Consider the following 12,834-nt stretch of genomic DNA (forward strand, 5'->3'; position numbering starts at 1 on the left):
TTGGTGAGGGACTGAGGACAGGGGATCACAGAACGGGATCTTCATGGTCTGTCTTTCGGTAGGGAATGAACAGAGGGGTTGACGGAATGGGCTGGTTCTCCCATTCTTTACCATATCTCCATGCCATCCTTCTGCCGATTCTTTGAACGATCTTGTCCCATTCGGGATCATCACTATACTTGGTTGTGTTGGCTGGGAGCTCCTCTTCAGCAACAGTGTCTCTGGTCCTCTTGGCTGGAGGCTCCTCTTCAGCAACACTGTCCCTGGTCTTCTTGGAGGGGAGCACATCTTCAGTTTGATTCTCCCTGATCCTCTTGGCAGAGGGCTCCTGTTCAGCATCGTCACTATTCCTGGTCCTCTTGGCTGGGAGTTTCACTTCAGCAACACTGTCCCTGGTCTTCTTGGCAGAGGGCTCCTGTTCAGCATCGTCACTATTCCTGGTCCTCTTGGCTGGGAGTTTCACTTCAGCAACACTGTCCCTGGTCTTCTTGGCAGGGAGCTCCTTTTCAGCCAGAGTGTCCTTACTCCTCTTGGCTGGGGGCTGCTCTTCAGCATCACTGTCCTTTGTCCTCTTTCCATTTATGCCAGTCACAGATGTCGCATGAGCCACGTCCTCTTTCAAACCTACCTGATCACTAGGCTTTGATGGTGGGTCATCCTCCTTCACATCATCCACCTTCTGTGTAGTGCTCCTGGTGCGGCCGGAAGTTAAAGAAGCCCCGTCCTCTTCCAAACCTACCTGATGATGTTGCGAGGTACCGATAGGTCTGGGGTTCTCTGGACGCAAAATGGGCTCTTCCTGTTTGTCAAGTCCAGATGCGAATTCAAGTGAAGTACAGGGAGCCTTGTCTTCTTGAGGCTTCTGAGCTACCCCAATGTCTTGTTTGTATTTGAAATTTTGGGGAAGAATCTCAAGCAGCTGTGACGCAGCACCTGCACGGTCCACTGTTGAACTACTCTTAGCGGCGCCCCGCTGATCAACCGTCGAATTGTGATGTTTCAATGACAGATGAAGCTTTCCTACAAGGACCTTGACAAAACAAAGTCGGGATTTAAAGTCATCCTGGTCTTCATTATCAGCCTCGTCGTCACTTGAGCTGGTAGTAGAGTTACCACTAGAGCTAGCAGAAGAGCTACAACTGGAGCCGGCAGTACCAGCAGTACCGGCATTACCTACCTCGTCTTCCTCGGCTTCATTTGACCACACCTTACCGTGATCCTTACCATTATCTGGATGTCCCTCCAACATTGGGGATCCATCTGCTGGAAGCGCCATGGTATGGGCTGTGAAGGAAAGAAACAAAGCAAAAAAAGCTACAATTCAGTATCCAGACCTTCACAAAAGTCCAAAGCAATGTTTAGAGACAACACTGAAATACCAACAATACAATAACCCAGGTTTGTGAATGTGTTTGTTTTCCTTGAATATATTTAATGAACAATATTATTGCTATGCCATTGTGTATGATTATACAATAAGGACGGGAATTAAGAGATAAAACAAATATAGCTTATCGTTAGTCACAAAAAACAGCAAAAAATACAATTTTACATAAAAACCATAACAATAAACTCTAAAACTCAATGATCAAACATGTATGGACCATCGTCACTCAGACAAATGAACTTGCAGCTTCACCTTGGTACCAATCAGTCATTAGAGACAACAAATCAAATTTAGACTTATTGGTAATTCACCCCTAACCATAAACTCTTAAACATTTGGAAACATAAATTAAAGAGCTATAAAGTGTGTTTAGGATGTCTTAATAGCTAATGAAACACCTGTAATCTAATATTATTCCATTAGTGTGAATAAAATAAAACTGCAACAAGTTACTCAGTTTACCCTTATATAACAACCCATCCTCACAAATCTTTGATGCTGAGGTACAATTTATCATTCTTAACAATAGCCAGGGATAAGATATGTGACCCATTCATAATTATTACACTTAAATCACTGCTTACACAATTTTAATATTTAAAAGTATCAAAGCTTAAAAATATATGTTTCCAATAGCATTTGTAAATTACCAAAATGTTAATTGTAGTAAATCAAATGAAATTCCTTTGAGCTCCACAATTTTTCACAATCACAAAGGCAGCTAGTCTGACACCCCATCAGTACTACCTTCATACTCCCACATATAGCCAACAGCAGAAATGTACACCTGTAAAATTAATTAAGTTTAAAGATTGGGGATCTAAATAAACAGGCCGACATAAGTAGCCCTTCCTCCGTTTCCAGGGGCACCCTCCTACAAAAATAATATTGTTTATTTTTTTAGAAATCCATATCCAGTGTTAAAATGGCCATTATATTTTGTCTGGAGATAAGCCAGACAAAATAATTAAAATAATAATCTGCATCCCTTATGTGTGCATGATGCCTCAAAGTCTTATTATCACATGTTAATATTACTCCAAATGGGTCAGTTATGGTTGAAAGTAGTGTTATGAAATTCATTACATCAGTCTGAAGATCATGGCTGCACACAACCCAGCAAGAAACTCAGATGAATGTTCACACAATTATTTTTCTCCAAATGCTTCTTTCAATATTACCATCTCCATGGAGACAAAAACATCAACAAAATGTATTCTCTAAAAGTAATCCTCTCAAACTACAATAAAATGTTTTCCAATCACCACACCACTATTAATATTGCCGACTCTTTCTGAAAACGTAATCAGCGTGACAATATATTACAGCTCCAAATATGCAAATGACCAACACAGCATTTCATAAACAACTAATTATTCAAAACTCCTCTTTCTTAGAAAAATAAAACTAAACAATAATAAGTTTAAATCTAAACTACTTAGAAATAGTTCAGGAGAAATATATATCTAAAAACCTTTCTAATATTCAAGCATTAAGGTTTTATTTCAAGCAACGTATCCAAGGAGACCAAATGTGTTTTTGAGGCCTTTTCTGAAACCTGGTCCAGGCACTGACTTCTTATTCCAAAGATCTGAATAAATCAAAACCGATCTTCTAAAACCAGAAGTAACTTTTTAAACCAGATAAGCAGTGTTAAACCCCCACATTCTCACCAAAAATGTTAAGTAACGAATTAATCACAACCTGATTCACTGAAACCGAGATCAATGTTTTTCTAATGAATTTTAACATTCACTGTTAACATTCAACTAACTTCTGAAAATGATACGTCACTAAAATGCAATGGAGCAAAACACTGTTTTTCCTGGTCTTAAGTAATTACAATAAACTAAATGATTAAGTTACTTTGTGAAATCAACAGGCACACATTGATTGTTCTTTAAATACTTTTTCTAAGAATAAAGCTGTGTGTTATTGTTTAATCAATGTATCCATGGAGACGACAAACATTTTTCAAAAAGCTGGTTCCAAACCTTCTTTCAAACCAAAACAACTCCAGTCAGCATTACTGACATTTTCCAGAATTTCAAATAACTAGCATATAAATCACAAAACAAATTCAATTAACTCACAAATACGTTGCACCCCAAAAATGCTAATTATATTTTCCTAGACAGAGTTGTAGTTTCCAAAAATGAACATCAAAGCTGACTTTAACCAACTCAAATAATGTTTTGTTTCTTTTAAAATCAGTTCACCATGTAATAAAACTAAACGGATATATTAAAGTCTATCATTAGATAGTCTATCATTAAATATTAAGTTTGAAAAGTGTTTCTTAATATTTTATTGAAGTCATTTTAAATAATGTTACCAACGTATCCATGGAAACTAAATATGTTTTTCTGGGCTTTTTTTTAAAAAATGAAAAAGAACCATCCAGTTTACCAAAAATTGGACACAAAAGTCATCAAAACTGATTTTTTACAAAGAAATCATTATTTTGTTTGTTAAAATCAAACACACACACACTTATTACTGGGGCGACAGTGGTAGGAGTTTGCCCTGCAATGGTCCGCCTCTGTCGTTGTGTCCTTGAGCAAGACACTTCTCCCACCTTTAGCTGGAGTTTATTGTTGGCATGACATAACATCGGTGGGTACAATCCATTAGCTTATTATCTTCAGTGTGTGAACGTGTGCATGAATGGAAATTTTATGTAAAGCGTCTTCGAGTGTCCTAATAAGCCGCTAGTCTGATGTGATTACCATGGAAACCACGTGTGTTTGTCCGGGCATTTTTCAAAAAATTGGACAGAAATCTTAACATTTGTTTTTTTTTCAAACAAGCATAACAGTTTTCTCAAACACCAGTGTTAATATCCCAGACATTTATCCACAAATGTCAATAAGCTAACACATAAGTCACAAAACTATTTAAATTAACTCACAAATTTGTTTCACACCACAAATGCAAGAGACCTATTAAAGCTATATATTTCAAAAAAGTCATCAAAATTTCAAAGAATTGGACACCAAAGTCATCAAACCTGATACTCTTAGATTAAATATCACCATTGTTGTTTTTTCAAATCAATTCATGTTTCCTGGCAAAAAAAATTATAATACAAATCAGATCAACATGTCCCTTTCTTGAAAGAAATAATTAAATTAAACAATTAAAATATAGGCTATTATAAAAGTAAATTCTATTTTTTTGAATGTTTTTTCAAAAATAATATTAAATATTTAACGTATTTCATTTATCGTATCCATGTAAACGGAATGTTTATCATGGCATTTTTCAAAAAATAACGGTCAAAAACCAAGATCATTTTCGAGACATTTAATTTAACTAATTTGACTATAATTAAGTAAAATACATATATTTATTGACTCACTACACCACAGTTTAACATTCCTGACATTTCCAGCGAAATTCAGTTCAGAAAAAGGCTCATTAGTTAAGAACGATCTATGCTAGCAAAGAATGCTACTTGTCTTTTTTTTCTACAGAAGTCAGTATTTCTTTAAAACACACACAAACACAAAATAAACTAAACAAGTCACTAATATCTTAGTAATAATTTGCTTTCGTTTATTAAAAATAATAGAAGAATGATTTTAACCTTCCAGCTGGTCACCCTGTTGGTCCTCCTCCTCCTTCTTCTTCTTCTTCTGGTCAGGAACCGTCTGTCGCAGGTTTGTTATCCACGGGCTTCTTCAGCAAGTGCGTATTTCAGCAAGTGCTTCTTTAGCAAGTTTTGCACAGCAGACTTTTCAACAAGCTCAAACCTTCCGAGGCTGTAAAGGCTCCTTCAGGCGTCTCTCTCAAAAGTCCCGTCGCAAAGGGGAAAGAACTCAGAAGGTCAGCGTCATTTATAGGCTTGAGGACGCTAACGTCGTTTCCATGACATTCATTGACGAACGCACGCACTGGCGCGTGAGAGAACTTGGACCACAAATAACGCAGATAATACAAGTATCGCGTTGTCTTGTTTATCACTCCGTATGCTGCCACCTACTGGCCAACTAGTGTAATGACTTAAATTTTTTTTTTTCTTTTTTTTTCTCCGAAGAGTTTTTGCTGCGCTAGTGGCTCGTATTTTTTCTACAGTAGGCAGACAGGAAGGAGGGGGAGGAGAGGGGGGAAGACATGCAGCAAAGGTCGTCGGACCGGGAGTCGAACCCGCGAAGTCCGCGCCGAGGACTAAAGCCTCCAAGCGTGGGGCGTGCTAACCCCCTGCGCCACCACAGCACGCCCCTTTTTTTATTATTTTTTTAAAGATTTTATTGGCTATAGTGACCTTTATTTGACAGAGAATTGATAGGAAAGAGGGTAATGAGAGAAGGGGGAAGACATGCGGCAAAGGTCGCCAGGCAGGGAATCGAACCTGCGACAGCCGCGTCGACGACTAAGGCCTCTATATGTGGGTTGTGCTTAACCCCTGCACCACCACAGCACGCCCCAATGACATTTTTAAAACTTACACGACTGGTGTGACATTATATTTCTGATGTCATTCTTAACTATGTCAGTTTCGGACCTATAAATGAGAAAACTTCTCTCTGTCGCAAAACATGGATTGGAAGAAAAATTCAATTCAAAAATACTTTATTGATCCAAATTACATAATCAGCTTCAGAAAAATACTTTGCAAAAACATTTGAAACAAACAAACAAAAAAACAGAAAAATATGTTAATTTAAAAAAAAATCTAATTCTGAATAACATCCAGGTTTTTAAATAATTTTTTCCCTTTTGTTTCTATTTAGCCTTCATATCCAGAGCTGTTTTGGTCAAAAGCTCGTATTTTCAAATAAAACTGAATTCTGCACTAAACCTGAAGCCTCACATCCTTCTTGCTGTGGCAAAAAAAAAACCCATACAAAAACCAGCATCTCATCGTTCTACCTGCATGTAATTAGAGCCACACAAAGTAATTGGGTGACACATGTGTGCTGCCTTACATAACATTTAAACACACAAAAAAACGAGTTCTCGTTTCTGCAATACGACAGACACAAAAAACGAGTTCTCGTTTTTTTGTGTGGGTTGTTTGTCCTTGAAACAACCCACACAAAAAAACGAGAACTCGTTTTGTTTGTCCTTGAAACAACCCACTTGTCACTGCTTATAAAAGTTTCAATTTAGAAACTAAACGAGTCAAAAAACAAATAAATAAATCTGTTGCATAAAGATATGGATTTTCCTCTGGGAAATTGAAAACTGTGTAATCCACGAAGGAAAAAGAGCGTTCTCTGGGTAACATTTCTACCCAACCTTTCAGTGAATCAGTTGAAGCTAAGGGTCGAAGGTCAACATCAGGATACTTCTTCAGTGTGACTGGCTTGTGTTAGTTCTTAAGGTGTGAATTTTGTATTGACGTAACTACAAATTAATTAACACTTACTAAAAAAAATAAATTTCTTTTAATCCTGTTCTCCAGTTTGTGCTTTGATCAGTTATGAAGTTCTATTAAAAATGTGGGCGTTCCTTTAATATATAATGTTTCCACAAATGATTATGGTAAAAAAAAAAAGACTTCAGAAATAACAGATTGAAAGAAGAACATTTAATTAAACTCAAGAGTTACAGCAGTGATACATTTTGTGTCGTGGAGCATTAATAATAAAAACAACAACAAATAGAAAACAAATCTGCCTTCTAACTATTTATTCTGACATTTTGTTTTGGCTCTTGAATAATCAGAATCTCGTCTCCAGCCAGGCACCAGAAATCTCGCTGTCCGCTTCTCCAGTCATTGATGTTTTGACAGCAGAGTCCAGCTAAGGAAACAGAAGAACAAACTTGAGAAACGCAAAGTCCAACGCACGTTATTAAATGCTGAAACTTTTCTGAGATGTCTCAGCAGCTTCAGTTTCTGCTCACCTACCTGTTACATCCAGAGTTATGGTGTCAGGTGAGGTCCATCTCCCCAGCGGTCGGTCTGCCTCAAACCTGTCACAACGGGGGGGAATTTAATGAGAATTGTTTACTGCACTGTATGTATAAAAGTGTTTTAGCGTTGCTCACTGTAAATCAACTTTTTGCACATTAAAATGTGTTTCTTTTATTTGCTTATATGATCTAACAGGAAGGAAAACCAAGGTTTCAATTCTTGAATAATTAAGAAAATAATCTCAACTATAGAAAAGTTAAGGTTGTAAAAAATGTATTTAGTACCAACAGATGGTGTGTAAACCTGGGGCCACTGGATCGTCTACCTTTTTTGGCAGGCAGAGTATTTTCGTTTCAGTCCTCAGTCCTCTCTGTCTTCTCTCGCCTGATTGGTCCAGTGATGCTGGGGAATCATCACATGATCAGACACACATTCCTTAATCTCTGTCTAAATCACGGATTATTGAAAGAGATTTTCTGATCAAAGTCATCATCATGTCCTCACCTTTCCCACAAGCTGTTACAACCAGTAGATCAGCAGGTGGAGCAGGTCTTCTGCTTTAATTGTTGGTCAACTCCAGTCATCACATGAGTTCACAGAGAAATGAAATAAAGAGAGAAGATAAAGTGAAGGAGGAAAATATGCATGGACAGCAGACAGTTTCTAACTTTCAGCTCAGCTCTCCGCAGCTATATTTGAAATGATTAATCATGTTGTGTAGATATAAATGTTCTTACTTTTTTTTTGTCAACTGGGTTCTCTTATCTTCCTCCACCTGACTGGTGGTGTTGAAGGTGGAGGATTACAGGCGGAGCTGGTCTTCTGCTTTAATTGTTGGTCAACTCATGTCATGTGACATGAGTTGATGTAGAAATGAAATCCAGAGAAAAGACAACAGGGTTAACAAATAGAATATACGTGGACAGAAGGAAGAACAATTTTGAAATTTGACCTCAATTTCATCCATATTTAAAATGAAAATAAGTTTCTTACTTTTTTTGTCAACTGGGTTCTCTTATCTTCCTCCACCTGACTGGTGGTGCTGAAGGTGGAGGATTACAGGCGGAGGAGATCCAACCTGGGACGATCAGACAATCAGAGATCTGAGAAGTCTGAACCTGGACCAGAGACTAGTTCGGGTATTTTTTTAATGTCTATTCATCTTTTCTGATTTTGCTGTGTTGCAACACATGAACATGCTGTTAGCCATATAAACTATTTGTTTCATGAGATTAATAGTTTATCTACATAATACTTTACTCCACATGCTCTCCATTTCCTTTCCTCCGATCCTGTTCTCTAGTGTCTCTCTGAATAAAAACTCTTAATTAAATCCTTCAATCATAAATTCTGTCTATGTTCTCCTTTGTCTTCTAATTTCTTATTGCCCTTATGCTTTAATTTGGTTTCTAATACAACGTATTGTCAGGCAAGCATTCCTTACTTAATGTAAACTTTAACTCTACATGGTTGAACAGTTTCTAAATTACTAATAGTGAATTTCTATTTCTACTTTTATTTAGTAAAGATGATGGTCCCCACCACCAGCAGGAGGCAAGCAGTATCATGTGGATGTGGAAAAACCTACGAGCAGCGTGAAAAACAAGGGGTCCAGAAGGACAGGAACCACATGGACGACGACGAAAGGATCCAGCGATGAGCAGCTAAAACCTGAAAGATTAAAAACTTGGAGACTGGATTAGTGTAGGAACAGGATAGAACAATTTACTATATCGGAGAGCAAAGCGTGAGGAAGAACCGCTATTTCACCCTGAAACATGGGGGAGTTGAGAAGAAATCGCAAAGATGAAGAAAACTCCGGTGCAAGGCGCTACCTAAGGCTTCCTCAGACCTGCCAGGATCCTCACCATCTAAAATGCTACATCTAGCAGCGGGATAAAGAACAGCCCCGGTGCAAGGCGCTGCCTAACGCTTCCACAGGCTTGCTAGAAACCCATTGGCTTTAATTTAAAAAAACAAAAAAACGGAGAAATGATGATGTCCTAATGTGACTTCCCAAATAGGTCTTCAGTTTTTACGGATCCCAATCTAATCAGAGTCACTTAAAACGTGGCGAGGTCTAAACCACATGTGTCTGGAACTCTTGCTGTCGTTCCACCAGATGTTGAAGGTGTTGGTTCCTCTTCTATGTCCTTTTCAGTCTCAATCCAGAAACGGAAGTCAGGGGATGACATAGTTGGATTTTCACGGTGTGTTGATGGTGAAAGACTGAAAACACGGGGTGACAAAACGTGATCTTCACAGTGCGTCAATGGTGAGGAACTGACGTCAGGGGATGAGAGAAAAGGATCCTCATGCATCGTCCCTCGTAAGGGACTGAGGACAGGGGACGACGAAACAGGACGTTTATGCGGCATTTTACAAGAGGGACTGAGGACGGGGGATGACAGACCAGTATCCTCACACGATGTCCTTGGTGAGGGACTGAGGACAGGGGATAACAAAACAGGAAGTTTACACGCCATTCTATACGAGGGACTGAGGACAGGGGATGACAGACCAGGATCCTCACACGACGTCCTTGGTGAGGGACTGAGGACAGGGGCTCACAGAACGGGATCTTCATGGTCTGTCTTTCGGTAGGGAATGAACAGAGGGGTTGACGGAATGGGCTGGTTCTCCCATTCTTTACCATATCTCCATGCCATCCTTCTGCCGATTCTTTGAACGATCTCGTCCCATTCGGGATCATCACTATACTTGGTTGTGTTGGCTGGGAGCTCCTCTTCAGCAACAGTGTCTCTGGTCCTCTTGGCTGGAGGCTCCTCTTCAGCAACACTGTCCCTGGTCTTCTTAGAGGGGAGCACATCTTCAGTTTGATTCTCCCTGATCCTCTTGGCAGAGGGCTCCTGTTCAGCATCGTCACTATTCCTGGTCCTCTTGGCTGGGAGTTTCACTTCAGCAACACTGTCCCTGGTCTTCTTGGCAGGGAGCTCCTTTTCAGCAAGAGTGTCCTTACTCCTCTTGGCTGGGGGCTGCTCTTCAGCATCACTGTCCTTTGTCCTCTTTCCGTTTATGCCAGTCACAGATGTCGCATGAGCCACGTCCTCTTTCAAACCTACCTGATCACTAGGCTTTGATGGTGGGTCATCCTCCTTCGCATCATCCACCTTCTTTGGAATTCTAATGGCGCGGCAAAAAGTCACTAAATTTCTCCAACCTGCCAGCGGTTGTGGCGAGGCACTGATAGAACTGGAGTCCTCTGGACGCAAAATGGGCTCTTCTGGTTTGTCAAGTTCAGATGTGACTTCAAAGCTGGAAGGAAGCGCTGTACCAAAACTAGGCTTTGATGGTGGGTCATCCTCCTTCACATCATCCACCTTCTGTGTAGTGCTCCTGGTGCGGCCGGAAGTCAAAGAAGCCCCGTCCTCTTCCAAACCTACCTGATGATGTTGCGAGGTACCGATAGGTCTGGGGTTCTCTGGACGCAAAATGGGCTCTTCCTGTTTGTCAAGTCCAGATGCGAATTCAAGTGAAGTACAGGGAGCCTTGTCTTCTTGAGGCTTCTGAGCTACCCCAATGTCTTGTTTGTATTTGAAATTTTGGGGAAGAATCTCAAGCAGCTGTGACGCAGCACCTGCACGGTCCACTGTTGAACTACTCTTAGCGGCGCCCCGCTGATCAACCGTCGAATTGTGATGTTTCAATGACAGATGAAGCTTTCCTACAAGGACCTTGACAAAACAAAGTCGGGATTTAAAGTCATCCTGGTCTTCATTATCAGCCTCGTCGTCACTTGAGCTGGTAGTAGAGTTACCACTAGAGCTAGCAGAAGAGCTACAACTGGAGCCGGCAGTACCGGCATTACCTACCTCGTCTTCCTCGGCTTCATTTGACCACACCTTACCGTGATCCTTACCATTATCTGGATGTCCCTCCAACATTGGGGATCCATCTGCTGGAAGCGCCATGGTATGGGCTGTGAAGGAAAGAAACAAAGCAAAAAAAGCTACAATTCAGTATCCAGACCTTCACAAAAGTCCAAAGCAATGTTTAGAGACAACACTGAAATACCAACAATACAATAACCCAGGTTTGTGAATGTGTTTGTTTTTCTTGAATATATTTAATGAACAATATTATTGCTATGCCATTGTGTATGATTATACAATAAGGACGGGAATTAAGAGATAAAACAAATATAGCTTATCGTTAGTCACAAAAAACAGCAAAAAATACAATTTTACATAAAAACCACAACAATAAACTCTAAAACTCAATGATCAAACATGTATGGACCATCGTCACTCAGACAAATGAACTTGCAGCTTCACCTTGGTACCAATCAATCATTAGAGACAACAAATCAAATTTAGACTTATTGGTAATTCACCCCTAACCATAAACTCTTAAACATTTGGAAACATAAATTAAAGAGCTATAAAGTGTGTTTAGGATGTCTTAATAGCTAATGAAACACCTGTAATCTAATATTATTCCATTAGTGTGAATAAAATAAAACTGCAACAAGTTACTCAGTTTACCCTTATATAACAACCCATCCTCACAAATCTTTGATGCTGAGGTACAATTTATCATTCTTAACAATAGCCAGGGATAAGATATGTGACCCATTCATAATTATTACACTTAAATCACTGCTTACACAATTTTAATATTTAAAAGTATCAAAGTTTAAAAATATATGTTTCCAATAGCATTTGTAAATTACCAAAATGTTAATTGTAGTAAATCAAACGAAATTCCTTTGAGCTCCACAATTTTTCACAATCACAAAGGCAGCTAGTCTGACACCCCATCAGTACTACCTTCATACTCCCACATATAGCCAACAGCAGAAATGTACACCTGTAAAATTAATTAAGTTTAAAGATTGGGGATCTAAATAATCAGGCCGACATAAGTAGCCCTTCCTCCGTTTCAAGGGGCACCCTCCTACAAAAATAATATTGTTTATTTTTTTAGAAATCCATATCCAGTGTTAAAATGGCCATTATATTTTGTCTGGAGATAAGCCAGACAAAATAATTAAAATAATAATCTGCATCCCTTATGTGTGCATGATGCCTCAAAGTCTTATTATCACATGTTAATATTACTCCAAATGGGTCAGTTATGGTTGAAAGTAGTGTTATGAAATTCATTACATCAGTCTGAAGATCATGGCTGCACACAACCCAGCAAGAAACTCAGATGAATGTTCACACAATTATTTTTCTCCAAATGCTTCTTTCAATATTGCCATCTCCATGGAGACAAAAACATCAACAAAATGGATTCTCTAAAAGTAATCCTCTCAAACTACAATAAAATGTTTTCCAATCACTATTAATATTGCCGACTCTTTCTGAAAACGTAATCAGCGTGACAATATATTACAGCTCCAAATATGCAAATGACCAACACAGCATTTCATAAACAACTAATTATTCAAAACTCCTCTTTCTTAGAAAAATAAAACTAAACAATAATAAGTTTAAATCTAAACTACTTAGAAATAGTTCAGGAGAAATATATATCTAAAAACTTTTCTAATATTCAAGTATTAAAGTTTTATTTCAAGCAACGTATCCAAGGAGACCAAATGTGTTTTTGAGGCCTT

The 12,834-nt window shown here is 38.8% G+C and overlaps 1 long non-coding RNA gene across 1 annotated transcript; it reads right to left on the reverse strand.

Moving 5' to 3' along the window:
* Window positions 1–7,265: 7,265 nt before the first annotated feature.
* LOC116727328 (uncharacterized) lies at window positions 7,266–7,895 on the reverse strand. The gene is made up of 3 exons (XR_004340786.1): window positions 7,755–7,895; window positions 7,576–7,652; window positions 7,266–7,309 (listed from the first exon to the last, which is right to left on the reverse strand). It is a non-coding gene; the product is annotated as an uncharacterized LOC116727328 (long non-coding RNA).
* Window positions 7,896–12,834: the final 4,939 nt, after the last annotated feature.

Source organism: Xiphophorus hellerii, chromosome 10 (assembly GCF_003331165.1).
Source record: "Xiphophorus hellerii strain 12219 chromosome 10, Xiphophorus_hellerii-4.1, whole genome shotgun sequence".
Lineage (NCBI taxonomy): Eukaryota > Metazoa > Chordata > Actinopteri > Cyprinodontiformes > Poeciliidae > Xiphophorus > Xiphophorus hellerii.